This window comes from Oncorhynchus gorbuscha, linkage group LG02 (genome assembly GCF_021184085.1).
Source record: "Oncorhynchus gorbuscha isolate QuinsamMale2020 ecotype Even-year linkage group LG02, OgorEven_v1.0, whole genome shotgun sequence".
In the NCBI taxonomy this organism is placed as follows: Eukaryota; Metazoa; Chordata; class Actinopteri; order Salmoniformes; family Salmonidae; genus Oncorhynchus; species Oncorhynchus gorbuscha.
In genome coordinates, this window is record NC_060174.1 from 65614343 (window position 1) to 65640612 (window position 26270).

Sequence of the window (26270 nt, forward strand, 5' to 3'; positions counted from 1 at the left end):
AACCAGCTAGACTATGCTGGACAACAAGCATAACCAGCTAGACTATGCTGGACAACAAGCATAACCAGCTAGACTATGCTGGACAACAAGCATAACCAGCTAGACTATGCTGGACAACAAGCATAACCAGCTAGACTATGCTGGACAACAAGCATAACCAGCTAGACTATGGTGGACAACAAGCATAACCAGCTAGACTATGCTGGACAACAAGCATAACCAGCTAGACTATGCTGCACAACAAGCATAACCAGCTAGACCATGCTGGTCAGACCAGCTAGACTATGCTGGACAACAAGCATAACCAGCTAGACCATGCTGGTCAGACCAGCTAGACTATGCTGGACAACAAGCATAACCAGCTAGACTATGCTGGTCAGACCAGCTAGACTATGCTGGACAACAAGCATAACCAGCTAGACCATGCTGGTCAGACCAGCTAGACTATGCTGGACAACAAGCATAACCAGCTAGACCATGCTGGTCAGACCAGCTAGACTATGCTGGACAACAAGCATAACCGGCTAGACTATGCTGGACAACAAGCATAACCAGCTAGACTATGCTGGACAACAAGCATAACCAGCTAGACCATGCTGGTCAGACCAGCTAGACTATGCTGGACAACAAGCATAACCAGCTAGACCATGCTGGTCAGACCAGCTAGAACAGGCTGAACAACAAGCATAACCAGCTAGACCATGCTGGTCAGACCAGCTAGACTATGCTGGACAACAAGCATAACCAGCTAGACTATGCTGGTCAGACCAGCTAGACTATGCTGGACAACAAGCATAACCAGCTAGACCATGCTGGTCAGACCAGCTAGACTATGCTGGACAACAAGCATAACCAGCTAGACCATGCTGGTCAGACCAGCTAGACTATGCTGGACAACAAGCATAACCGGCTAGACTATGCTGGACAACAAGCATAACCAGCTAGACTATGCTGGACAACAAGCATAACCAGCTAGACCATGCTGGTCAGACCAGCTAGACTATGCTGGACAACAAGCATAACCAGCTAGACCATGCTGGTCAGACCAGCTAGAACAGGTTGAACAACAAGCATAACCAGCTAGACCATGCTGGTCAGACCAGCTAGACTATGCTGGACAACAAGCATAACCGGCTAGACTATGCTGGACAACAAGCATAACCAGCTAGACTATGCTGGACAACAAGCATAACCAGCTAGACTATGCTGGACAACAAGCATAACCAGCTAGACCATGCTGGTCAGACCAGCTAGAACAGGCTGAACAACAAGCATAACCAGCTAGACCATGCTGGTCAGACCAGCTAGCTGTCTATGACAGTATGATGAAACCATAAAGAGAGTTCCAGAGCTTCATCTCATGGATATTTAGAGGGCTTCATGGCCACCGGTCAGCTTGTAAAAGAGCTCCTGGTTCAACACCTCTGTCTGCTCTCTGGTGTGTGTGGTAATGAAGATGTCGCCCCCAATGTACTCATGCACAATCTTGCAGGTAGCAGTCACACAGCTGAAGGCAATGTTCACATTGCCATTGAACTTGATGGCCACCTGGAATAAAGAATAGAGGATTTTGGCAATGAAGCCCTTTCTCTACATCACCAGAGTCATATAAACTCATGGATAAAAATGTATCTCGGCATCCAGTATGAAGGAAGTTAGAGGTAGTTTTTCGAGCCAATGCTAACTAGCGTTAGCACAATTACTAGAAGTATATGGTATATATCTACTACCATGCTAGCAGTTACCATAGATTTCCAGTCATTGTGCTAACGCTAGTTTGCAATTGCTCTTATGCTAGTTAGCAAATTCCTTCAAACTGCACGCAGAAGCATAAAGATGGTATCCACAAGTGACTCTGGGAAGTAGATAAAGGGCTTCATTGCCAAAATCCTGAAGTATCCCTTTAATGGTCTTCAGATAAACATTCAAGTCATAATTAGTTGGGCCAGGCCCTGGCATATCGTCAGATGTACACACACAGAGACACTGAACACTGTAACAAGTCATAATATACAGATCTCATTGCAAATAGTGAGGGGAAACCCAGATTTTTGTTGTAAAGAAATTAGTTAAAACCCCAGATCCTTTACCCCCTCCATTGAGCAATGCAACCGTTTTATTTAATTTCCCCAATACAAAATCAAGGACTACTACTGCACTGTACAAACTACACCTTGCTTAGGTCCTGCCCCTCTGCTTCAGACTGAGCCTCCCAGCTGTAGTTTAAACAAATTCTAATTGACAACCCCAACATCTGTCTCTGAAATTGTCCAAACTATGAGTTAAACTATCTGCCCCTGTCCCTATTCTAACAGCAATCATTAAATCCAGCCTCATTCTTATCAGAAAACTGCCTCCATTATACTAACATTGAAAAAACCTGGACTGGACCCCAACACCCTAAGCAATTACATACCAATTTCCAACTTGCCATTTCTATGAAAGGTCCTTGTATGTGTGGTCTCAATACAGCTACATAACTACCTTTCAACCAACAATCTGCATGAACCCTTCTAGTCCGGCTTCTGTGCATGGCAGAGAACAAAGACAGCCCTGGTAAAAGTAACAAATAGCTTGTTGATGGCAGCTGATGATGGAGACACTAGTATCCTTTTATTTCTGGGCATGACAGCAGCATTTGACACACCGAATCATGAGATTCTCATCAGCAGACGTAAGAACTTGCTTGGATTCTCTGGCACAGAGACTGACAGACAAGAATTTGTGACTCTTGGTAATTATAAATCCAACCCTGCCACAGTCACTCAAGGGGTTCCACAGGGCTCTGTGTCATGCAGGTGAAAGAGGACCCAAAAGCGACTTGGCGAAAACAGAGTCTTTAATCCAGTAAAGTAAATACAAACAAAAAACACAACTTTCACTCGAAATGACGAGGACAAACTGGAGACTCGATCTTGAACAGCAGGTGAACAGCAGGTTGCCTCGGGAAGGCACTTGAACCAGACAGACTCAGACACCTGCTCACCACGCAGCATCTGAGGAAAACACGACACGACAGGGCGATACACAAACACAGCACGGTGAATTCTAGACAAGGAACCGACAGGACAGGAACGGAACACAAAGGAAGAAATAGGGACTCTAATCAGGGGAAAGGATCGGGAACAGGTGTGGGAAGACTAAATGATTGATTAGGGGAATAGGAACAGCTGGGAGCAGGAACGGAACGATAGAGAGAAGAGAGAGCGAGAGAGTGAGAGAGGGAGGGGAGAGAGAGGGATAGAAAGAGGGAAAGAACCTAATAAGACCAGCAGAGGGAAACGAATAGAATGGGAAGCACAGGGACAAGACAAGATAATAAATGACAAAACATGACAGTACCCCCCACTCACCGAGCGCCTCCTGGCGCACTCGAGGAGGAATCCTGGCGGCAACGGAGGAAATCATCAATGAGTGAACGGTCCAGCACGTCCCGAGACGGAACCCAACTCCTCTCCTCAGGACCGTAACCCTCCCAATCCACTAAGTATTGGTGACCCCGTCCCCGAGAACGCATGTCCATGATCTTATGTACCTTGTAAATAGGTGCGCTCTCGACAAGGACGGGAGGGGGGAGGGAAGACGAACGGGGTGCGAAGAAAGGGCTTGACACAGGAGACATGGAAGACAGGATGGACGCGACGAAGATGTCGCGGAAGAAGCAGTCGCACAGCGACAGGATTGACGACCTGGGAGACACGGAACGGACCAATGAACCGCGGAGTCAACTTACGAGAAGCTGTCGTAAGAGGAAGGTTGCGAGTGGAAAGCCACACTCTCTGGCCGCAACAATACCTTGGACTCTTAATCCTGCGTTTATTGGCGGCTCTCACAGTCTGTGCCCTGTAACGGCAAAGTGCAGACCTCACCCTCCTCCAGGTGCGCTCACAACGTTGGACAAACGCTTGAGCGGAGGGAACGCTGGACTCGGCAAGCTGGGATGAGAACAGAGGAGGCTGGTAACCCAGACTACTCTGAAACGGAGATAACCCGGTAGCAGACGAAGGAAGCGAATTGAGCGTATTCTGCCCAGGGGAGCTGTTCTGCCCAAGACGCAGGGTTTCTGAAAGAAAGGCTGCGTAGTATGCGACCAATCGTCTGATTGGCCCTCTCTGCTTGACCGTTAGACTGGGGATGAAACCCGGAAGAGAGACTGACGGACGCACCAATCAAACGACAGAACTCCCTCCAAAACTGTGACGTGAATTGCGGGCCTCTGTCTGAAACGGCGTCTAACGGGAGGCCATGAATTCTGAATACATTCTCGATAATGATTTGTGCCGTCTCCTTAGCGGAAGGAAGTTTAGCGAGGGGAATGAAATGTGCCGCCTTAGAGAACCTATCGACAACCGTAAGAATCACAGTCTTCCCCGCAGACAAAGGCAGACCGGTAATGAAGTCTAGGGCGATGTGAGACCATGGTCGAGAAGGAATGGGGAGCGGTCTGAGACGACCGGCAGGAGGAGAGTTACCCGACTTAGTCTGCGCGCAGTCCGAACAAGCAGCCACGAAACGGCGCGTGTCACGCTCCTGAGTCGGCCACCAAAAGCGCTGGCGAATAGACGCAAGAGTGCCTCGAACACCGGGATGACCAGCTAACTTGGCAGAGTGAGCCCACTGAAGAACAGCCAGACGAGTGGAAACAGGAACGAAAAGGAGGTTACTAGGACAAGCGCGCGGCGACGAGTGTGCGTGAGTGCTTGCTTAACCTGTCTTTCAATTCCCCAGACTGTTAACCCGACAACACGCCCATAAGGAAGAATCCCTCGGGATCAGTAGAAGCCACAGAAGAACTAAACAGACGGGATAAGGCATCAGGCTTGGTGTTCTTGCTACCCGGACGGTAAGAAATCACAAACTCGAAACGAGCGAAAAACAACGCCCAACGAGCTTGACGGGCATTAAGTCGTTTGGCAGAACGGATGTACTCAAGGTTCTTATGGTCTGTCCAAACGACAAAAGGAACGGTCGCCCCTCCAACCACTGTCGCCATTCGCCTAGGGCTAAGCGGATGGCGAGCAGTTCACGGTTACCCACATCATAGTTGCGCTCAGATGGCGACAGGCGATGAGAAAATAAGCGCAAGGATGAACCTTATCGTCAGACTGGAAGCGCTGGGATAGAATGGCTCCCACGCCTACCTCTGAAGCGTCAACCTCGACAATGAATTGTCTAGTGACGTCAGGAGTAACGAGGATAGGAGCGGACGTAAACGTTCTTTTAGAAGATCAAAAGCTCCCTGGGCGGAACCGGACCACTTAAAACACGTCTTGACAGAAGTAAGAGCTGTGAGAGGGGCAGCAACTTGACCGAAATTACGAATGAAACGCCGATAGAAATTAGCGAAACCTAAAAAGCGCTGCAACTCGACACGTGACCTTGGAACGGGCCAATCACTGACAGCTTGGACCTTAGCGGAATCCATCTGAATGCCTTCAGCGGAAATAACGGAACCGAGAAAAGTAACGGAGGAGACATGAAAAGAGCACTTCTCAGCCTTTACGTAGAGACAATTCTCTAAAAGGCGCTGTAGAACACGTCGAACGTGCTGAACATGAATCTCGAGTGACGGAGAAAAATCAGGATATCGTCAAGATAGACAAAAACAAAGATGTTCAGCATGTCTCTCAGAACATCATTAACTAATGCCTGAAAAACAGCTGGCGCATTGGCGAGACCGAACGGCAGAACCCGGTACTCAAAATGCCCTAACGGAGTGTTAAACGCCGTTTTCCACTCGTCCCCCTCTCTGATGCGCACGAGATGGTAAGCGTTACGAAGGTCCAACTTAGTAAAGCACCTGGCTCCCTGCAGAATCTCGAAGGCTGATGACATAAGGGGAAGCGGATAACGATTCTTAACCGTTATGTCATTCAGCCCTCGATAATCCACGCAGGGCGCAGAGTACCGTCCTTCTTCTTAACAAAAAGAACCCCGCCCGGCCGGAAGGAAGAAGGCACTATGGTACCGGCGTCAAGAGACACAGACAAATAATCCTCGAGAGCCTTACGTTCGGGAGCCGACAGAGAGTATAGTCTACCCCGAGGAGGAGTGGTCCCCGGAAGGAGATCAATACTACAATCATACGACCGGTGAGGAGGAAGGGAGTTGGCTCGGGACCGACTGAAGACCGTGCGCAGATCATGATATTCCTCCGGCACTCCTGTCAAATCGCCAGGTTCCTCCTGAGAAGTAGGGACAGAAGAAACGGGAGGGATGGCAGACATTAAACACTTCACATGACAAGAAACGTTCCAGGATAGGATAGAATTACTAGACCAATTAATAGAAGGATTATGACATACTAGCCAGGGATGACCCAAAACAACAGGTGTAAACGGTGAACGGAAAATCAAAAAGAAATAGTCTCACTGTGGTTACCAGATACTGTGAGGGTTAAAGGTAGTGTCTCAAATCTGATACTGGGAAGATGACTACCATCTAAGGCGAACATGGGCGTAGGCTTCTCTAACTCTCTGAAAGGAATGTCATGTTTCCGAACCCATGCTTCGTCCATGAAACAACCCTCAGCCCCAGAGTCTATCAAGGCACTACATGTAGCACCCGAACCGGTCCAGCGTAGATGGACCGACAAAGTAGTACAGGATTTTGATGGAGAGACTTGAGTAGTTGCGCTCACCTGTAGCCCTCCGCTTACAGATGAGCTCTGGCTTTTACTGGACATGAATTAACAAAATGTCCAGCAACTCCGCAATAGAGGCACAGGCGGTTGGTGATCCTCCGTTCCCTCTCCTTAGTCGAGATGCGAATCCCTCCCAGCTGCATGGGCTCAGTCTCTGAGCCAGAGGAGGGAGATGGTTGCGATGCGGAGCAGGGAAACACCGTTGATGCGAGCTCTCTTCCACGAGCCCGGTGACGAAGATCTACCCGTCGTTCTATGCGGATGGCGAGAGCAATCAAAGAGTCCACATCTGAAGGAACCTCCCGGGAGAGAATCTCATCCTTAACCACTGCGTGGAGTCCCTCCAGAAAACGAGCGAGCAGCGCCGGCTCGTTCCACTCACTAGAGGCAGCAAGAGTGCGAAACTCAATAGAATAATCCGTTATGGACCGTTCACCTTGGCATAAGGAAGCCAGGGCCCTAGAAGCCTCCCTACCAAAAACTGAACGGTCAAAAACCCGAATCATCTCCTCTTTAAAGTTCTGGAACTTGTTAGAGCAATCAGCCCTTGCCTCCCAGATAGCTGTGCCCCATTCTCGAGCCCGGCCAGTAAGGAGTGAAATGACGTAAGCAACCCGAGCTCTCTCTAGAGTATGTGTTGGGTTGAGAGAGAACACAATCTCACACTGCGTGAGAAAGGAGCGGCACTCAGTGGGCTGCCCGGAGTAGCAAGGTGGGTTATTAACCCTAGGTTCTGGAGGCTCGGCAGCCAGGAAGTAACAGGTGGCACGAGACGTAGACTCTGGAACTGTCCAGAGAGGTCGGAAACCTGAGCGGCCAGGTTCTCCACGGCATGGCGAGCAGCAGACAATTCCTGCTCGTGTCTGCCGAGCATGGCTCCTTGGATCTCGACGGCAGTGTAACGAGCGTCTGAAGTCGCTGGGTCCATTCCTTGGTCGGTTCCTTCTGTCATGCAGGTGAAAGAGGACCCAAAAGCGACTTGGCGAAAACAGAGTCTTTAATCCAGTAAAGTAAATACAAACAAAAAACACAACTTTCACTCGAAATGACGAGGACAAACTGGAGACTCGATCTTGAACAGCAGGTGAACAGCAGGTTGCCTCGGGAAGGCACTTGAACCAGACAGACTCAGACACCTGCTCACCACGCAGCATCTGAGGAAAACACGACACGACAGGGCGATACACAAACACAGCACGGTGAATTCTAGACAAGGAACCGACAGGACAGGAACGGAACACAAAGGAAGAAATAGGGACTCTAATCAGGGGAAAGGATCGGGAACAGGTGTGGGAAGACTAAATGATTGATTAGGGGAATAGGAACAGCTGGGAGCAGGAACGGAACGATAGAGAGAAGAGAGAGCGAGAGAGTGAGAGAGGGAGGGGGAGAGAGAGGGATAGAAAGAGGGAAAGAACCTAATAAGACCAGCAGAGGGAAACGAATAGAATGGGAAGCACAGGGACAAGACAAGATAATAAATGACAAAACATGACACTCTGTTCTGGGGGCCACTCTTGTTCTCTATATACATGCTAGCACTTGGCATACTAATCTGAAGATCTGGATGAAACTTTAATATTTATGCAGATGACACACAAAAATACACTACATTACGAAAAGTATGTGGATCAAATCAAATCAACGTATATAGCCCTTCTTAGATCAGCTTATATCTCAAAGTGCTGTACAGAAACCCAGCCTAAAACCCCAAACAGCAAGCAATGCAGGTGTAGACACCTGGATGTCGAAAATCATGGGCATTAAAAATGGAGTTGGTCTCCCATTGCTGCTATTACAGCCTTCACTCTTCTGGGATGGCTTTACACTAGATGTTGGAACATTGCTGTGGGGAGCATTAGTGAGATCGGGCACTGATGTTGGGCGATTAGGCCTGGCTCGCAGTTGGCGTTCCAATTCAATCCATAGGTGTTCGATGGTTGTGGTCATGGCTCTGTGCAGGCCAGTGAAGCTCTTCCACACTGATCTCGACAAACCATTTCTGTATGGACCTCGCTTTGTGCAGGGGAGTATTGTCATGCTAAAACAGGAAAGGGCCTTCCCTAAACTGTTGCCACAAAGTTGGAAGCACAGAATCATCTAGAATGCCATTATATGCTGTAGTGTTAATGTGTCTCTTCACTAGAAATAAGGGGCCTAGCCTGAATAATGAAAAACAGCCCCAGACCATTATTCCCTCTCCACTAAACATTACAGTTGGCACTATTCATTCGGGCAGGTAGCGTTCTCCTGGCATCCGCCAAACCAGTCCGTCGGACTGCCAGATGGTGAAACGTGATTCATCACTCCAGAGAACGTGTTTCCACTGCTCCAGAGACCAAAGGCGGCGAGCTTTACACCACTCCAGCCGATGCTTGGAGTTGCGCATTGTGACCTTAGGCTTGTGTGCAGCTGCTCGGCCATGGAACCCCATTTCATGAAGTTTCTGACGAACAGTTCTTGTGCTGACGTTGCTTCTAGAGACAGTTTGGAACTCTGTAGTGAGTGTTCCATTGAATCCTGCCTCTCTGCAATAAAAACATAAATGCAAAAAAACTTCCTCAAGCTCAACAGTGATAAAATGGAACTCCTCATAGGCACCAAATCCACCTTCACCAAAGCTGGCAACCTCACAGAGGACAGATGATTTTTATACGCTAAGCGCTTCAGCACTCGGCGGCCCCGTTCTGTGAGCTTGTGTGGCTTACCACTTTGCGGCTGAGCCGTTGTTGCTCCTAGACATTTCCACTTCACAATAACAGCACTTACAGTTGACCGGGGCAGCTCCAGCAGACCAGGAATTTGATGAACTGACTCGTTGGAAAGGTGGCATCCTATGACGGTGCCACGTTGAAAGTCACTGAGCTCTTCACTAAGGCCATTCTACTGACAACCCAGAACTTTTCACGGCCGGTTGTGACACAGCCTGGGATCAAACCCAAGGCTGTAGTGACGCCGCAACACTGCGATACAGTGCCTTAGACCACTGTACAAACTCGGGAGTCCTCGTCAACCCACCTCTAACCCACATTGAATCCTGCCTCTCTGCAATAAAAACATAAATGTAAAAAAACTTCCTCAAGCTCAACAGTGATAAAATGGAACTCCTCATAGGCACCAAATAAGAGACTGTCAAATCCTCATTCTTCCACCTCCACAACATTGCCAAAGTCAGGTCCTCCCTCTCCCGTCCTGCCCCTGAAACCTGCATACATGCATTCATCTCCTTCCGTCTTGACTACTACAATTCATTTCTCTCCGGCATCAACTCAAGCTCCCTCCATAAGCTCCAAAATCTTCAAAACCCTGCAGCCCGACTCCTCACCCACAGTCCTGGCAGCACATCTCCCCCCTGTTCTTCCATCAACTTCACTGGTTCCCAGTCTCCCAACGCCGATTACAAGATCCTCTCAGACCTTCATTTCCCCTGCCAACCCACACACGCACTCGGTTCCACCAAAGCTCCAGAACTTCGGCGACAGGGCCTTCTCCAGGGTTTCTCCTGGGCTCTGGAACTCCTCCCTCTAGCCATCCATGAGTCCATCACTATCTTTCAGTCTCTCCTAAAGCCCCACCTCTTTGATAAGGCCTACCCTTAAGCCCCTCCCCCCTCCACACACACACACACACACACACACAAGCTAAGAAATACACTACAAAGACACTCCTTTTTTCAACATACTGAGCAGCACCTAACCCTTACTCTACCCCTTACCTTAAACCGGGTTCACATCTAACGACCAATCCCACCCCTTATCCTAAACCAGGTTTGTATCCAAATCCCAATACTCCCCTCCCCATACTGATACATCACACTCTTTCCCTTCTTTGAGCCAGCCCCTCTCTTTACTCATATTCTGATGTTTTGTTTTGACTCCTGTTTTTCATTTCCTTTCTACAACTGTAAAGCGATTTTGGGTAATTGAAAAGTGCAGTGAGTCCCATGTATTATTATAACAGCTAAGTGAGTTGTTAGATGCATTTTCCCCCTTACTGCATCACTTTATACACAGAAGATCACTGCTAAACATAAAATAAATATGTTTATCTGTCTCTCGGTGACCACCCATAACTTCACAACGAAGTCGACGACAAATACAAAGCTGCCAATGTCTTTGCAATTGTTACAAACAAGAGAAGAACAAAAAGATGCTTCAAATGAAAAACTGAGATCACTGCATTAAAATATAAGTAGCCTACTGTCATGACGTTGCCCTCTTTGGGTACAGCGAGCACCATCCCCCGCTCTCTGCTTCTACAACCAGACTGCTGTGGTCAGAGAGAGGTTGTAAATTCCTGATGAGAAGACCCTGCCTCATGGCCACAGTATAAGAGACAGAGTACATTTTCATAGAGAACATAGGAATTTCTTCCACCTCACAGAACTTGAGGTCCGAACAAATTTCATGTTCCGGAGAAGGTATAAAAGATCGGTGAAGAATGGAGCTACTAACTGGTCCGTTTGTTACAACTTGGGGAAGCTCATGGGAGACGGTGTGGCCACATTACCATAACGCTGTTTATATAATAGCCTCAGATATGAGGTTTATTTCTTATTGTTGTATAAGATGAATGAGTGAGTATGATACTGTTTGTAAAATTGTGTAATATGATTTTGGAATGTTTAATGAAGGAAACTCCAATTCCCTTTTGAGTTTAACTAAATCAGAGGACCGCCCATGAGCCCAATTGGGGTCAGGCATCCTGGGACAGCCCCTTTTCTGCAATTCCGAACAAAACCCAACTTTGAGAAATCCTCAGGCAGACCATGTTTCTCTTAATCACAGGAGTACAAAGGTTGCAGACCATTGCTGAATATTTTAACCATACCACGTGGTTAAACTCTTAGACTATCAATACCGACAGAATAAGAACAAGTCTTTGATATTAATTACTAGTCTGCAGCAAGGAATTCGGTATCATTGAACGTGAAGAACGACAACCGCTGAAACATCCATTCTACAACAACTTGAATGAATGTCACTCTGAACTATCTACTATAACCAAAACACACAGAGAGAGAGAGAGAGAGAGAGAGAGAGAGAGAGAGAGAGAGAGAGAGAGAGAGAGAGAGAGAGAGAGAGAGAGAGAGAGAGAGAGAGAGAGACAGGCAATTCTACAAAAGAAACAAACTTTTCAACAGCGATCAAGACGACACACTGACCGTAAATATATATATTGATTGAATGAGTGAGCATTCATGTGTAAAGGATTAGCATTTCAATTGTTATAATTATTAACTCTGTAGTGACTTCTTAGTCTACACCCACTTCCCTTTTGTCTAACAAGCCGTGATGCCGGTTTAGCCCATTTCTTGTAACCATATTTACCTTGTTATTTTGTTTATGCATTTCTGTGAATTACTTAGTTAGTAATAAAGAAATTATTTAAGACAATTGATGTATGGATGACTCATAGTGAAGACTGGGTTCGTGCAGATAACCAACCATTTACGACGTTTGGAATGGAACTAACGCGAGGTCAAATAGATCATTAATTAATCAGAAGACTATTGATCAGATATAAAACTATCTGAAAGGTTATATTGGGAAATTATACCTTTGTAATCTGAATATTTTCTTTGGTGCCCGACTTACTAGTTAATTACGGTTAAATGATTAATCAGTTTGATCGCATAATACACTAATTACAGAGAATCTTTGATAAAAACTAAGTCTTCAATTTAATGATAGTAAAGACTCAACACTACCTACAGTACAAGCTACATAGGCCAGTATTTCATATTCATTCAAGTTTGTTTATTTATTATTTGGCTACTTTCTGTCATTTTTGCCTCAATATATTTCATGATATGTAGCCTAACGTGCGCAATGATGTGCCAAATCCTAATTAAGGGCATTATTACAAGGTTAGCATTAGAATAAGCCACCTCAATATTTGCAACCATAGGTGTTAATATCTCTCTAGGAGCTGATCCATCGTCAGTATTGTGGAATAATATTAAGGTAAGATTTAAATGGAGAAAGCGGATCTGAGAGCAGCACTGCTTTTCTTTCGAACCTATCAGTATCGACACATTCCTTAATGACGCACGTAGCGACTGACCGTTCTCTCTGCATGGTGTTTTGGGTAACACATGTTAAATCTTTGGCCTTTATAGGAAAGCTGCATCTTTAAAATACTCGTAAGCCTAAGTTCCATTGCTATCGGGAAACCAGGCCCTGGTCACACCAGTCCACAAATCTGTGCAGCATGGGTGACAGGCCCTGGTCACACCAGTCCACAAATCTGTGCAGCATGGGTGACAGGCCCTGGTCACACCAGTCTACAAATCTGTGCAGCATGGGTGACAGGCCCTGGTCACACCAGTCTACAAATCTGTGCAGCATGGGTGACAGGCCCTGGTCACACCAGTCTACAAATCTGTGCAGCATGGGTGACAGGCCCTGGTCACACCAGTCTACAAATCTGTGCAGCATGGGTGACAGGCCCTGGTCACACCAGTCTACAAATCTGTGCAGCATGGGTGACAGGCCCTGGTCACACCAGTCTACAAATCTGTGCAGCATGGGTGACAGGCCCTGGTCACACCAGTCTACAAATCTGTGCAGCATGGGTGACAGGCCCTGGTCACACCAGTCTACAAATCTGTGCAGCATGGGTGACAGGCCCTGGTCACACCAGTCTACAAATCTGTGCAGCATGGGTGACAGGCCCTGGTCACACCAGTCCACAAATCTGTGCAGAATGGGTAACAGGCCCTGGTCACACCAGTCCACAAATCTGTGCAGCATGGGTGACAGGCCCTGGTCACACCAGTCTACAAATCTGTGCAGCATGGGTGACAGGCCCTGGTCACACCAGTCTACAAATCTGTGCAGCATGGGTGACAGGCCCTGGTCACACCAGTCTACAAATCTGTGCAGCATGGGTGACAGGCCCTGGTCACACCAGTCTACAAATCTGTGCAGCATGGGTGACAGGCCCTGGTCACACCAGTCTACAAATCTGTGCAGCATGGGTGACAGGCCCTGGTCACACCAGTCTACAAATCTGTGCAGCATGGGTGACAGGCCCTGGTCACACCAGTCTACAAATCTGTGCAGCATGGGTGACAGGCCCTGGTCACACCAGTCTACAAATCTGTGCAGCATGGGTGACAGGCCCTGGTCACACCAGTCCACAAATCTGTGCAGCATGGGTGACAGGCCCTGGTCACACCAGTCCACAAATCTGTGCAGCATGGGTGACAGGCCCTGGTCACACCAGTCTACAAATCTGTGCAGCATGGGTGACAGGCCCTGGTCACACCAGTCCACAAATCTGTGCAGCATGGGTGACAGGCCCTGGTCACACCAGTCCACAAATCTGTGCAGCATGGGTGACAGGCCCTGGTCACACCAGTCCACAAATCTGTGCAGCATGGGTGACAGGCCCTGGTCACACCAGTATACAAATCTGGGCAGCATGGGTGACAGGCCCTGGTCACACCAGTCTACAAATCTGGGCAGCATGGGTGACAGGCCCTGGTCACACCAGTCCACAAATCTGTGCAGCATGGGTGACAGGCCCTGGTCACACCAGTCTACAAATCTGTGCAGCATGGGTGACAGGCCCTGGTCACACCAGTCCACAAATCTGTGCAGCATGGGTGACAGGCCCTGGTCACACCAGTCTACAAATCTGTGCAGCATGGGTGACAGGCCCTGGTCACACCAGTCTACAAATCTGTGCAGCATGGGTGACAGGCCCTGGTCACACCAGTCTACAAATCTGTGCAGCATGGGTGAAAGGCCCTGGTCACACCAGTCTACAAATCTGTACAGCATGGGTGACAGGCCCTGGTCACACCAGTCTACAAATCTGTGCAGCATGGGTGACAGGCCCTGGTCACACCAGTCTACAAATCTGTGCAGCATGGGTGACAGGCCCTGGTCACACCAGTCTACAAATCTGTGCAGCATGGGTGACAGGCCCTGGTCACACCAGTCCACAAATCTGTGCAGCATGGGTGACAGGCCCTGGTCACACCAGTCCACAAATCTGTGCAGAATGGGTGACAGGCCCTGGTCACCCAGTCCACAAATCTGTGCAGCATGGGTGACAGGCCCTGGTCACACCAGTCCACAAATCTATGCAGCATGGGTGACAGGCCCTGGTCACACCAGTCCACAAATCTGTGCAGCATGGGTGACAGGCCCTGGTCACACCAGTCTACAAATCTGTGCAGCATGGGTGACAGGCTCTGGTCACACCAGTCCACAAATCTGTGCAGAATGGGTAACAGGCCCTGGTCACACTAGTCCACAAATCTGTGCAGCATGGGTGCAGCAACAGGCCTTAATGTGGCCTCTCGGCTCTGGAATGTTCTACCCGCACATTCATTTTTATGTGTTTTGTTTTATACCTTATGCACATTGAGCCTGGGAAATGCAATTTACAAATTAAATATTATTATTATTATTACATATTTTATAGAATACAGACCAAGTAACAGATACATGAAGAAACATAATTAGGTAGAACGTGAGACGTGTACCTGCTGGATATCTCAGTTGACATTCCACTGCTTCATGGTGTTGAAGGTTTCAAGTTCAAATCCCAGAGCTGACAAGGTACAAATCTGTTGTTCAGCCCCTGAACAGGCAGTTAACCCGCTGTTCCTAGGCCGTCATTGAAAATAAGAATTTGTTCTTAACTGACTTGCCTTGTTAAATAAAGGTAAAAGTAAAACATGCAGATGAGACGGTTGTTGGTGACACCGAGGACCTCATCTTTATGGCATCCCTTAAACCCGTGTTTATACAGGAAATGTGTCGAATTTGGGTAATTTCAAGTGAGATCAGATTTAGTGCTGTGTTGACAAGGCAGATATCTGTAAACTATTCCCCCTCAGGAGACTGAAAAGATTTGGCATGGGTCCTCAGATCCTCAAAAGGTTCTACAGCTGCATCTAGATGGTGCATCGCTGCCTGGTATGGCAACTGCTCGGACTCTGACCGCAAGGCACTACAGAGGTTAGTGCGTACGGCCCAGTACATCACTGGAGCCAAGCTTCCTGCCATCCAGGACCTCTATATCAGGCAGTGTCATATCAAGCCATAGAAATTGTCAGACTCCAGCCACCATAGTCATAGACTGTACTCTCTGCTACCGCTTGGCAAGCAGTACCGGAGCGCCAGGTTGAGGTCCAAAGGGCTTCTTAACAGCTTCTACCCCCAAGCCATGGAGACGGAATCGTATTGTTTGCTTCTCTTACCATACATTCGAGTTCCGCCCAGATCACATGACTCTTACCTGTTTGGACTTGTACTTTTTGTGGTAGCGTGGGGATACAAGGTCGTGTGTGTTGATGATGTCATCAGTCTGAGCAGCATTGACCCGGGGGTGGTTCGCTGCATGGCCAGGAAGGACTGGATATTCTGCACCTCATTAGAGAAGGAGCTGTCTGCTAGGGTCTTCCCCTTGGAGGCAAGCTGCCATCCACCTGCTGTACTGCAGCTCCTAGTGGAAGGGGGAGGAATGGACATATGGAAAGATGGAAAAAAAACATAGCATAGTGGGATATAGTACATTTATATGTAGGGTCAGGGTGACACTGAAGAGGAAACTGTTCTCATAGCAGTTGGGTCTATTCCTTGGGACAGGTTACAGTGGGGCAAAAAAAGTATTTAGTCAGCCACCAATTGTGCAAGTTCTCCCACTTAAAAAGATGAGAGAGAGGCCTGTAATTTTCATCATAGGTACACTTCAACTATGACAGACGAAATGAGAAAAAAAATCCAGAAAATCACATTTTAGGATTTTTAATGAATTTATTTGCAAATTATGTTGGAAAATAAGTATTTGGTCACCTACAAACAAGCAAGATGTCTGGCTCTCACAGACCTGTAACTTCTTCTTTAAGAGGCTCCTCTGTCCTCCACTCGTTACCTGTATTAATGGCACCTGTTTGAACTTGTTATCAGTATAAAAGACACCTGTCCACAACCTCAAACAGTCACACTCCAAACTCCACTATGGCCAAGACCAAAGAGCTGTCAAAGGACACCAGAAACAAAATTGTAGACCTGCACCAGGCTGGGAAGACTGAATCTGCAATAGGTAAGCAGCTTGGTTTGAAGAAATCAACTGTGGGAGCAATTATTAGGAAATGGAAGACATACAAGACCACTGATAATCTCCCTCGATCTGGGGCTCCACGCAAGATCTCACAAGAACGGTGAGAAAAAATCCCAGAACCACACGGGGGGACCTAGTGAATGACCTGCAGAGAGCTGGGACCAAAGTAACAAAGCCTACCATCAGTAAAACACTACGCCACCAGGGACTCAAATCCTGCAGTGCCAGACGTGTCCCCCTGCTTAAGCCAGTACATGTCCAGGCCCGTCTGAAGTTTGCTAGAGAGCATTTGGATGATCCAAAAGAAGATTGGGAGAATGTCATATGGTCAGATGAAACCAAAATAGAACTTTTTGGTAAAAACTCAACTCGTCGTGTTTGGAGGACAAAGAATGCTGAGTTGCATCCAAAGAACACCATACCTACTGTGAAGCATGGGGGTGGAAACATCATGCTTTGGGGCTGTTTTTCTGCAAAGGGACCAGGACGACTGATCCGTGTAAAGGAAAGAATGAATGGGGCCATGTATCGTGAGATTTCGAGTGAAAACCTCCTTCCATCAGCAAGGGCATTGAAGATGAAATGTGGCTGGGTCTTTCAGCATGACAATGATCCCAAACACACCGCCCGGGCAACGAAGGAGTGGCTTCTCAACCCCATAAAAATCTTTGTAGGGAGTTGAAAGTCTGTGTTGCCCAGCAACAGCCCCAAAACATCACTGCTCTAGAGGAGATCTGCATGGAGGAATGGGCCAAAATACCAGCAACAGTGTGTGAAAACCTTGTGAAGACTTAGAGAAAACATTTGACCTCTGTCATTGCCAACAAAGGGTATATAACAAAGTATTGAGATAAACTTTTGTTATTGACCAAATACTTATTTTCCACCATAATTTGCAAATAAATTCAGTAAAAATCCTACAATGGGATTTTCTGGATTTTATTTTGTTATTTTGTCTGTCATAGTTGATGTGTAGCTATGATGAAAATTACAGGCCTCTCTCATTTTTTTAAGTGGGAGAACATGCACAATTGGTGGCTGACTAAATACTTTTTTGCCCCACTGTATATACATGTACATTAATCAGTGGTCAAATTCGAATAGCTTTTTACTTATATGAAGAGTGCTTCGAACAGAGTGAGCTGATCATTGAGTTCCTTCCATTCTCACAGCGTAGGTAGACCTCATTCATGCCCTGAGCCCCAGGAATCAGCAGTCTGATGCAGAACTTCTGACCAGCCACACTAACGTCTGGGACCACTTCACAGCCTGGGGAGCACAGCACTTCCTTATGGGACCAGTTTGGACTCATTTGGCTTGTTAATAAAGTCACCAGTGAAGAAACGTCATTATATTTAGAATGTCCTTTCTGATGCTCTACGTACTACACATCTTCCTTTCAACTTGTGTGGTTGTGGTTCTATGTGAAAATGTGGTCTGAATGTAGAGTATGGGCATGTGGGTGGGCATTTTCACCACAGTGAATGTCAGTACATATGACCTTTGAGGTTCATCTGCTGAATGGGCTCCGTGAGGCTCTCCTCTTTACTCTTGCAGTAGGAGATGGATGTGTTGTTGAACGTGAACCAGAACTGCTGATAGCCCTTTAGTGTCAGTTTCTTTGGTCTAGGAGAGAGTGAGATGAAACAAACTAGAATGCTAAGGGTTTTCAGCAACATTGGAAAGGGTACGCGTGGGTCTGTGTGAGTGAGCATGTCAATATAACCGCAGTGTGTGTTTGCTTGTGTGTGTGTGTCTATAAAAACTAATCCAGACTATCAGAGTCTCATATATCTTGTGTGATCGATATCCAATCTAAAATCCATGGCAGGAAAAGGTGGTCACCGGCAGAAAGATGGATGTGAGTCAGAGGGCGTTCAGCCAGCCAGCAGTGATGTATGTTCTCAACCCATCTTACCTGGAAGATGTTCAAGTAGTCATGCAGCTCTGGTGCTACCCTCATTGTTTCCTGTGAAGAGATAAAACCCTGTGTCTATTTTGTGTCATGTGCGGTTTCAATTCAACTTTTTCCATGTCACTTGTTTTGCTTCCTTACAAACCAGCCCTGATCACCATTACAGACTGCTACAGTATGGTGGAGAATCAGAGGGACTAACCAGCATGTCTTCAGCGCTGCTCTCCTCTGCATCCATCTTCACCTCCAAACACTGAAGGGCGGAGTCAAGGTCATCCATGGCAGGACATGATGTCATCAGCCGGGGCTCTGACAGAGACACCTTTACCAATCTGGTCCTGAGGATAGCACACGCACAAATGTATAACAGTGTGAAAGATAAGGTGAGCAATGTGTCATAGACAGAGAATAACCTTTGGGGACAGTTCTTGTTTGTTTACCTGAAGGGCAGCAAAGAGCATCATCTCTCCCTCTGTGCAGCCAACATCCTCCAACAAGATGGCCCAGCGAGCCTGCTCAAACATCTGGGTCAGATGGACTGCGTCATACTGGAGACGGAGACAAGGTAGATAAAGTGACCGATTACACACAGCACAATTCATGGCCACCATGAGGTAGAAGAAGGAAATAATTGATAGACCCTCAGAAGGCATGTTGCAGGCCTACCTTGGGCTGCAGGTCATGGAAACAGTAGTATTTGAAGTGTAGCAGCAGCCTGTCATGCTCCTGCACTCCCTGTTGGAGCAGAGAACGAGACGAATCCAGTCCACAATAAAACACATGTAATTCATTGAATTTACACTCCGTTATTTTTTACTAACAATACACAGAGTAACATACGCATACCTAAACATATCTATGTGTGTTGTGAACACACAGACACTCACCTGCTGTGAACTTGGGCCTTGTCCACAAGGCTGGTGGGACGGGGCATCGTGGTGATAGTCTCAGGAGCAGGTAGGCTGACAGACAACATCTTATACACAGCCTCAGTCTGGGGTGAGTCAGCAAAGTGCACAGGCATGCCATTGGACAGGGTGTGAGCTGGACCTGTCGTTATTACACATGCAGTTGGGATATGTTACATGACATTTGGTATGTACTGTACAGCGAAAGCTATTGTACTTAATGTTGCCCATCCATTTTGAAATTTGATGTGTACCACCAATTCCACTGGACCTACCTGATGAGATACGAAGGCTTGTTAGATCATATACTACTACTTCCTCCTCCGTGTCTTTCTTCTTTTTGTTCTCCTCCACCGGCCGTAACAACGACCGCTCCTCTGGGTGGCGCATGTCTGAGAATGAGCAGTGCGAGGGAATACTGATTAACACCTGCAACAATAAACCTCTAGTTAGAGAGCTCTGTATAGCCCAGATGCACTTCTTCAGGTACCTGCAGATTCGCAACTTTACAAAAAAAGATTTCCCCTCTTTACCATCTCTCCCACCCACCAGCTGGCTTGATGCATGTTTGATCCTGGATCCGCATGTAAAGGGACATACAGTCTTTCTATGGTGTAAGACATTATTCAGAATATGATATGCCCCACTCTTGACCATGTAAAGCATTCATGGGAGGTGAGATTGGAGGTGAGATTTCTGAGTAAAGGGTCTGAATACTTATGTAAATAAGGTGTTTCAGTTTTTTATTTTTAATACATTTGCAAAAATTTCTGAAAGCCTGTTTTTGCTTTGTAATCATCTGGTATTGTGTGTAGATTGATAAGGGGGAAAAACATATTTAATCAATTTTAGAAAAAAACTGTAAACATAACAACATGTGGAAAAAAGTTGAGGGATCTGAATACTTTCCAAATGCACTGTATTCCTGTATTCCGGTAATGACTAAAAATGATTTCAATACCATGGACCAATATCGAATACATTTAGGGCATTTCCAGACCATATGTATAAATTGTCCATAGCCCCTACAACAGTGCCAACATTTGTCAGACACAGAAGGTTTGCATGAGTTTCAATTTCCTAGGGGTCAAATATTCTCTATACAGAAATTTGAAATGGATACAATTATTCAAAACATAATTTCTTTCCAGATATGTTCCCATGTTTGAGAAGAAAGGTGGACACCTAAATCATTCTCCCAGCACAATTCTACACGTGGCATACACAAGATCTGGAGTGAGAAAGGATTTGATCAAATTGATTAGCTAAGTGACTATTGTACTTAACATTTCAGTTTTCCAATTCAGTAGACTTTGGAGATCTTCTCTCCCACATGTTTAGAAAAATGTGACCTTATTTGTAAGTAGAGTAGGAAGACTTTATTGGGAAAATGTCATTCATTTCTGATTTGTTCAAATGATCCCATATTGTTCTCATCAAATAAATTCTCTATTTACCACAAGGTTTTCCATTATTCAACAAACCCCAATTTGACCAAAGAGGGGCTTGGGAAGAATGATTCCAACAAAGCTCAAAGTTGTATGTATGTATAATCTCACAGAAACATTTTAAAATGAGATTCTTTATTCCTTCCCAGTACTTTGGATTGTACCACAGGGCCCGCAGAGACAACAAACATTTGTTAATGTCAAAGACCTCTTGTTCTATGACCTTCCAAGGAGTGGGATTGTTGTTATAAGCCCATTTAAGAGGGTACCTTGCAATAAATAACAAATAGTTTTTTCTGAATATCAGGAAGGCCCAGGCCACCTCTATTTCTGTCCAATGATCATTTTGAATGGCTGACTCAAGGGGGTTTCTTTCTCTCGCCAGAGAAACTTCCTGAAAAAAGTAACAAACTTCTTGAACCATTCTCCCGAAAAGGGAAGAGGGATTACACTGAGGAGGTATGTTATAGCTGGGCTAGACAATCTCTTTCTAAAATTATCCACCGAAATTGTTGCAACCGTTATTACTAGCCTATTCAATCTTTCGCATCGTCTGAGATCCCCAAAGATTGGAAAGCTGCCGTGGTCATCCCCTTCTTCTTCACTCTAGTCCCAAACTGTTATATACATATATCCATCCTGCCACGCCTTTCTAAAAATCTTTGAAAGCCAAGTTAACAAACAGATCACCGACCATTTCAAATCCCACCGCACATTCTCCACTATGCAATCTGGTTTCCGAGCTGGTCATTGGTACATCTCAGCCACGATCAAGGTCCTAAATGATATCCTAACCGCCATCGATAAAAGACTGTACTGTGCAGCTGTTTTCAGCGACCTGGCCAAGGCTTTCGTCTCAGTCAATCACCGCATTTTTATCGGCAGACTCAATAGCCTTGGCTTCTCAAATGACTGCCTCGCCTTGTTCACCAACTACTTCGCAGACAGAGTTCATTGTGTCAAATCGGAGGGTCTGTTGTCTGGACCTGTTGCTGTCTCTATGGGTGTGCCACAGGGTTCAATTCTCGGGCTGACTCTTTTCTCAGTATATATCAATGATGTCGCTCTTGCTGCTGGTGATTCTCTGATCCAACTCTACCCAGACGACACCATTCTGTATACATCTGGCCTTTCTTTGGACACTGTGTTAACAAACCTCCAAACAAGCTTCAATGGCATACAACACTCCTTCCGTGGCCTCCAACTGCTTTTAAATGCTAGTGAAACTAAATGCATGCTCTTCAACCGATTACTGCCCACACCCGCCCGCCCGACTAGCATCACTACTCTGGACGGTTCTGACTTAGAATATGTGGACAACTACAAATATCTAGGTGTCTGGTTAGACTGTAAACTCTCCTTCCAGACTCACATTAAGCATCTCCAATCCAAAATTAAATCTAGTATCAGCTTCCAATTTCACAGCAAAGCCTCCTTCACTCATGCCGCCAAATATACCCTCGTAAAACTGACTATCCTACCGATCCTTGACTTTGGCGATGTCATTTACAAAATAGCCTCCAACACTCTACTCAGCAAACTGGTTGTAGTCTAATACAGTGACATCCGTTTTGTCACCAAAGCACCATATACTACCCACCACTGCGACCTGTATGCTCTCGTTGGCTGGCCCTCACTACATAATCGTTGCCAAACCCACTGGCTCCAGGTCATCTAAGTCTTTATTAGGTAAAGCCCTGCCTTATCTCAGCTCACTGGTCACCATAGCAACACCAACCCATAGCACGCGCTCCAGCAGGTATATTTCACTGGTCATCCCCAAAGCCAACACTTACTTTGGCCGCCTTTCCTTCCAGTTCTCTGCTGCCAATGACTGGAACGAATTGCAAAAATCACTGAAGCTGGAGTCTTATATCTCCCTCTCTAACTTTAAGCATCAGCTGTCGGAGCAGCTTACCGATCACTGTACCTGTACACAGCCAATCTGTAAATAGCGCACCCAACTACCTCATCCCCATATTGCTATTTATCCTCTTGCTCTTTTGCACCCCAGAATCTCAACTTGCACATCATCATCTGCATATCTATCACTCCAGTGTTAATACTAAATTGTAATTATTTCTAAATTGTAATTATTTCACCTCTATGGCCTATTTATTGCCTTACCTCCCTACTCTACTACATTTGAACACACTGTACATTTGAACACACTGTGATTTTTCTATTGTATTATTGACTGTAAGTTTGTTTATGTGTAACTGTGTTGTTGTTTTTAATCACACTGCTTTGCATTATTTTGGCCAGGTCACAGTTGTAAATGATAACTTGTTCTCAACTGGCCTACCTGGTTAAATAAAATGTAAAAATATGTGGAAAAATTTTCATTTTTATTGTGTCTATGTTACTAAATGTTTTATATATACACTAGATTTCTGACAGACAGCGCTGTTTTGAAACCACCGCGCCTCCATCTTGGCACTCCCCTATCAAGCTATGGAAATTGGTTTTTGCCACGTTTATTCTATTAGACACCTTAATGCATACTTTTACATTATATTAAACAAACAAATAAAACATGAAAAAACGTACTATGTGAGCTAAAAATATAAACGAAACATGTAAAGTGTTAGTCCCATGTTTAATGTGCTGAAATAAAAGATCCCAGAAATGTTCCATATGCTCAAAAACCTTATTTTGCTTGAATTTTGTGCACAAACTTGTTTACATACCGGTGAGTGAGTATTTTTCCTTTTCCAAGACAAGCCAAGCCATTCATCTGACAGGTGTGGCATATCAAGAAGCTGATTAAAACAGCAAATTTGGCAGTACATCCAACCGGCCTCAAAATCTCAGACCACGTGTAACCACGCCAGCCCAGCACCTCCACATGTGACTTCTTCACATGTAGGATGGTCTGAGACCAATCACCCAGACAGCTGATGAAACTGTGGGTTTGCACAACCAAAGAACTTCTGCACAAACTGTCATAAACCGTCTCAAGGAAGCTCATCTGCCTGCTTGTCATCCTACCCAGGGTCTTGACCTGACAGAAGTTTGGCAATGTAACCCACTTCAGTGGACAAATGCTCACCTACGATGACCACTGGCATGGTGGAGAAGTGTGCTCTTCAAGTATGAATCCCGGTTTCAACTGTACCGGACAGATGATGTCATGTGGGCGTGCGGTTTGCTGATGTCAACATTGTAAACAGAGTCCCCCATGGTGGCGGTGGGGTTATGATATGGACAGGCATTTTACATTTTATCAATGGCAATTTGAATGCACAGAGATACCTTGACGAGATCCTGAGGCCCATTGTCGTGTCAATCATCTGCCGCCATCACCTCACGTTTCAGCATGATAATGCACGGCCCCATGTCATGAGAATCTGTGCACAATTCCTGGAAGCTGAAAATGGCCCAATTTTTTCATGGCCTGCATACTCACCAGACATGTTATCCATTGAGCATGTTTGGGATGCTCTGGATCGACGTGTACGGCAGCGTGTTCCTGTTCCCGCCAATATTCAGCAACTTCAAATCACATTTTATTTGTCACATACATATGGTTAGCAGATGTCAATGCGAGTGTAGAGAAAAGCTTGTGCTTCTAGTTCCGACAATGCAGTAATAACAAACGAGTAATCTAACCTAACAATTCCACAACTACTACCTTATACACACAAGTGTAAAGGGATAAAGAATATGTACATAAAGATATATGAATGAGTGATGGTACAGAACAGCATAGGCAAGATGCAGTAGATGGTGTTCACAAAGCCATTGAAGACATTTTTTAAAAGGTATCTGTGACCATTAGATGCATATCTGTATTCCCAGAAATGTGAAATCCACACAGGAGATTAGGGCCTATTGAATTTATTTTAATGGACTGATTTGCTTATGTGAACTGTAACTCAGTAAAGTATTTTAATTTGTTACACTTTGCATTTATATTTTTGGTCAGTGTATAAAAACATTTACCAGAATATTTGATTGTTTCATATATAACTAATTGGCCAATACATACGTAGCATCAGCAATCCAGGGTTTATATACATCATTGATTTCAACCACAATTTTTATGCCTTCTTGTTTTTAATTGGAAGTCCGATACCAAGCCATCACATGCTCACTGGGTTATGGAATGTTATGGCCCATCTCAAAGCTCAAATATTTCACTCGTGGCTCCACTCAAAAGTTAGTTTTACAAGGTCTGGCAGCCATTCCTCGACTACTTTGAGAGCAACCTCTCTGCTGAGAACTTAATGTAGCCCCTGCACCCCCCCTTGTCTTATTATATTTGGTTGTTCCTCTCCTTCATTTCCACCAGCGGTTCCATAGGATAGTACCCATGTAATCTTCATTGATGCGTCCAGGTGTAACAGGGAATTTAGTTATTCTACCTGATGTTGTATCATGTTTGTTACTGTAGATAATGTTCTGCTTTTATGTGTTCCAATTACAATAATATCTGCAACAATAACTTCTTACGTTTATTTAGGTAGGAACTCCTCATACATGTACTTACTCAGCAGACGACAGACTCCCATAACAGTTTGGAAGACTGGACGAGAGAAGCAGGCCTGCAGCCTCAGAGTGGTTCCGTTGGGTAGGCCCAGTGTCAGGGGCTTGTGCTGGGGGGGGCTCAGGTGAACATCGGCATGGATCTCATACTTCTCAAGGGTCCACGAGAGCTGGAGCAGCTACTGCTGCTTCTGCTCCCACAACCAGTTTATCTCTGGGGTGGACAGAGGAGTCTGTCAGTGCTTTATATTAACACATTTATGGCGTGTCTCATAGACACTTTGAATCTTAGTTTTGAAATCAATATTCATGTTCTGATTTACAGATTGTGGAGTACATCTATAATCACTTACTACACCCCGCAATTAAAAGATATCAACAACGCTGAGAAATGACAAAATAGATACTCATATGCAATCTAAAAATATATGTATCTTAAATATAGTCCCAAGATGGAAGTTGAAGTGTACGTTGGTAGGGAACTCACGTGTCTTCTCCACAATTCTGAATACAACACCACCAATGTGCAGGTCTGAGGTCACGCTAACTTTGAAGGGTGTAGCCTCAAGGCCAAGCTCCTCCACTGTCACAGACAGACCCCAAGCAGCCATACTTACAGAGGGAAAATATAGCACTCATCTTTTATTATTGGTATTAATTGTGATAAGTGATGCTACATTATGGCTTTAACAATAAACTCTCGTTTGAAGACGCTGTATTACAATGTGGTAATACAACCATCGGGTTATGCCACATTTAAGATAGTAACACACATTAACACATTT

The 26270-nt window shown here is 45.7% G+C and overlaps 1 pseudogene; it reads right to left on the minus strand.

Moving 5' to 3' along the window:
- Positions 1 to 1368: 1368 nt before the first annotated feature.
- LOC123990530 lies at positions 1369 to 26096 on the minus strand (annotated as a pseudogene).
- Positions 26097 to 26270: the final 174 nt, after the last annotated feature.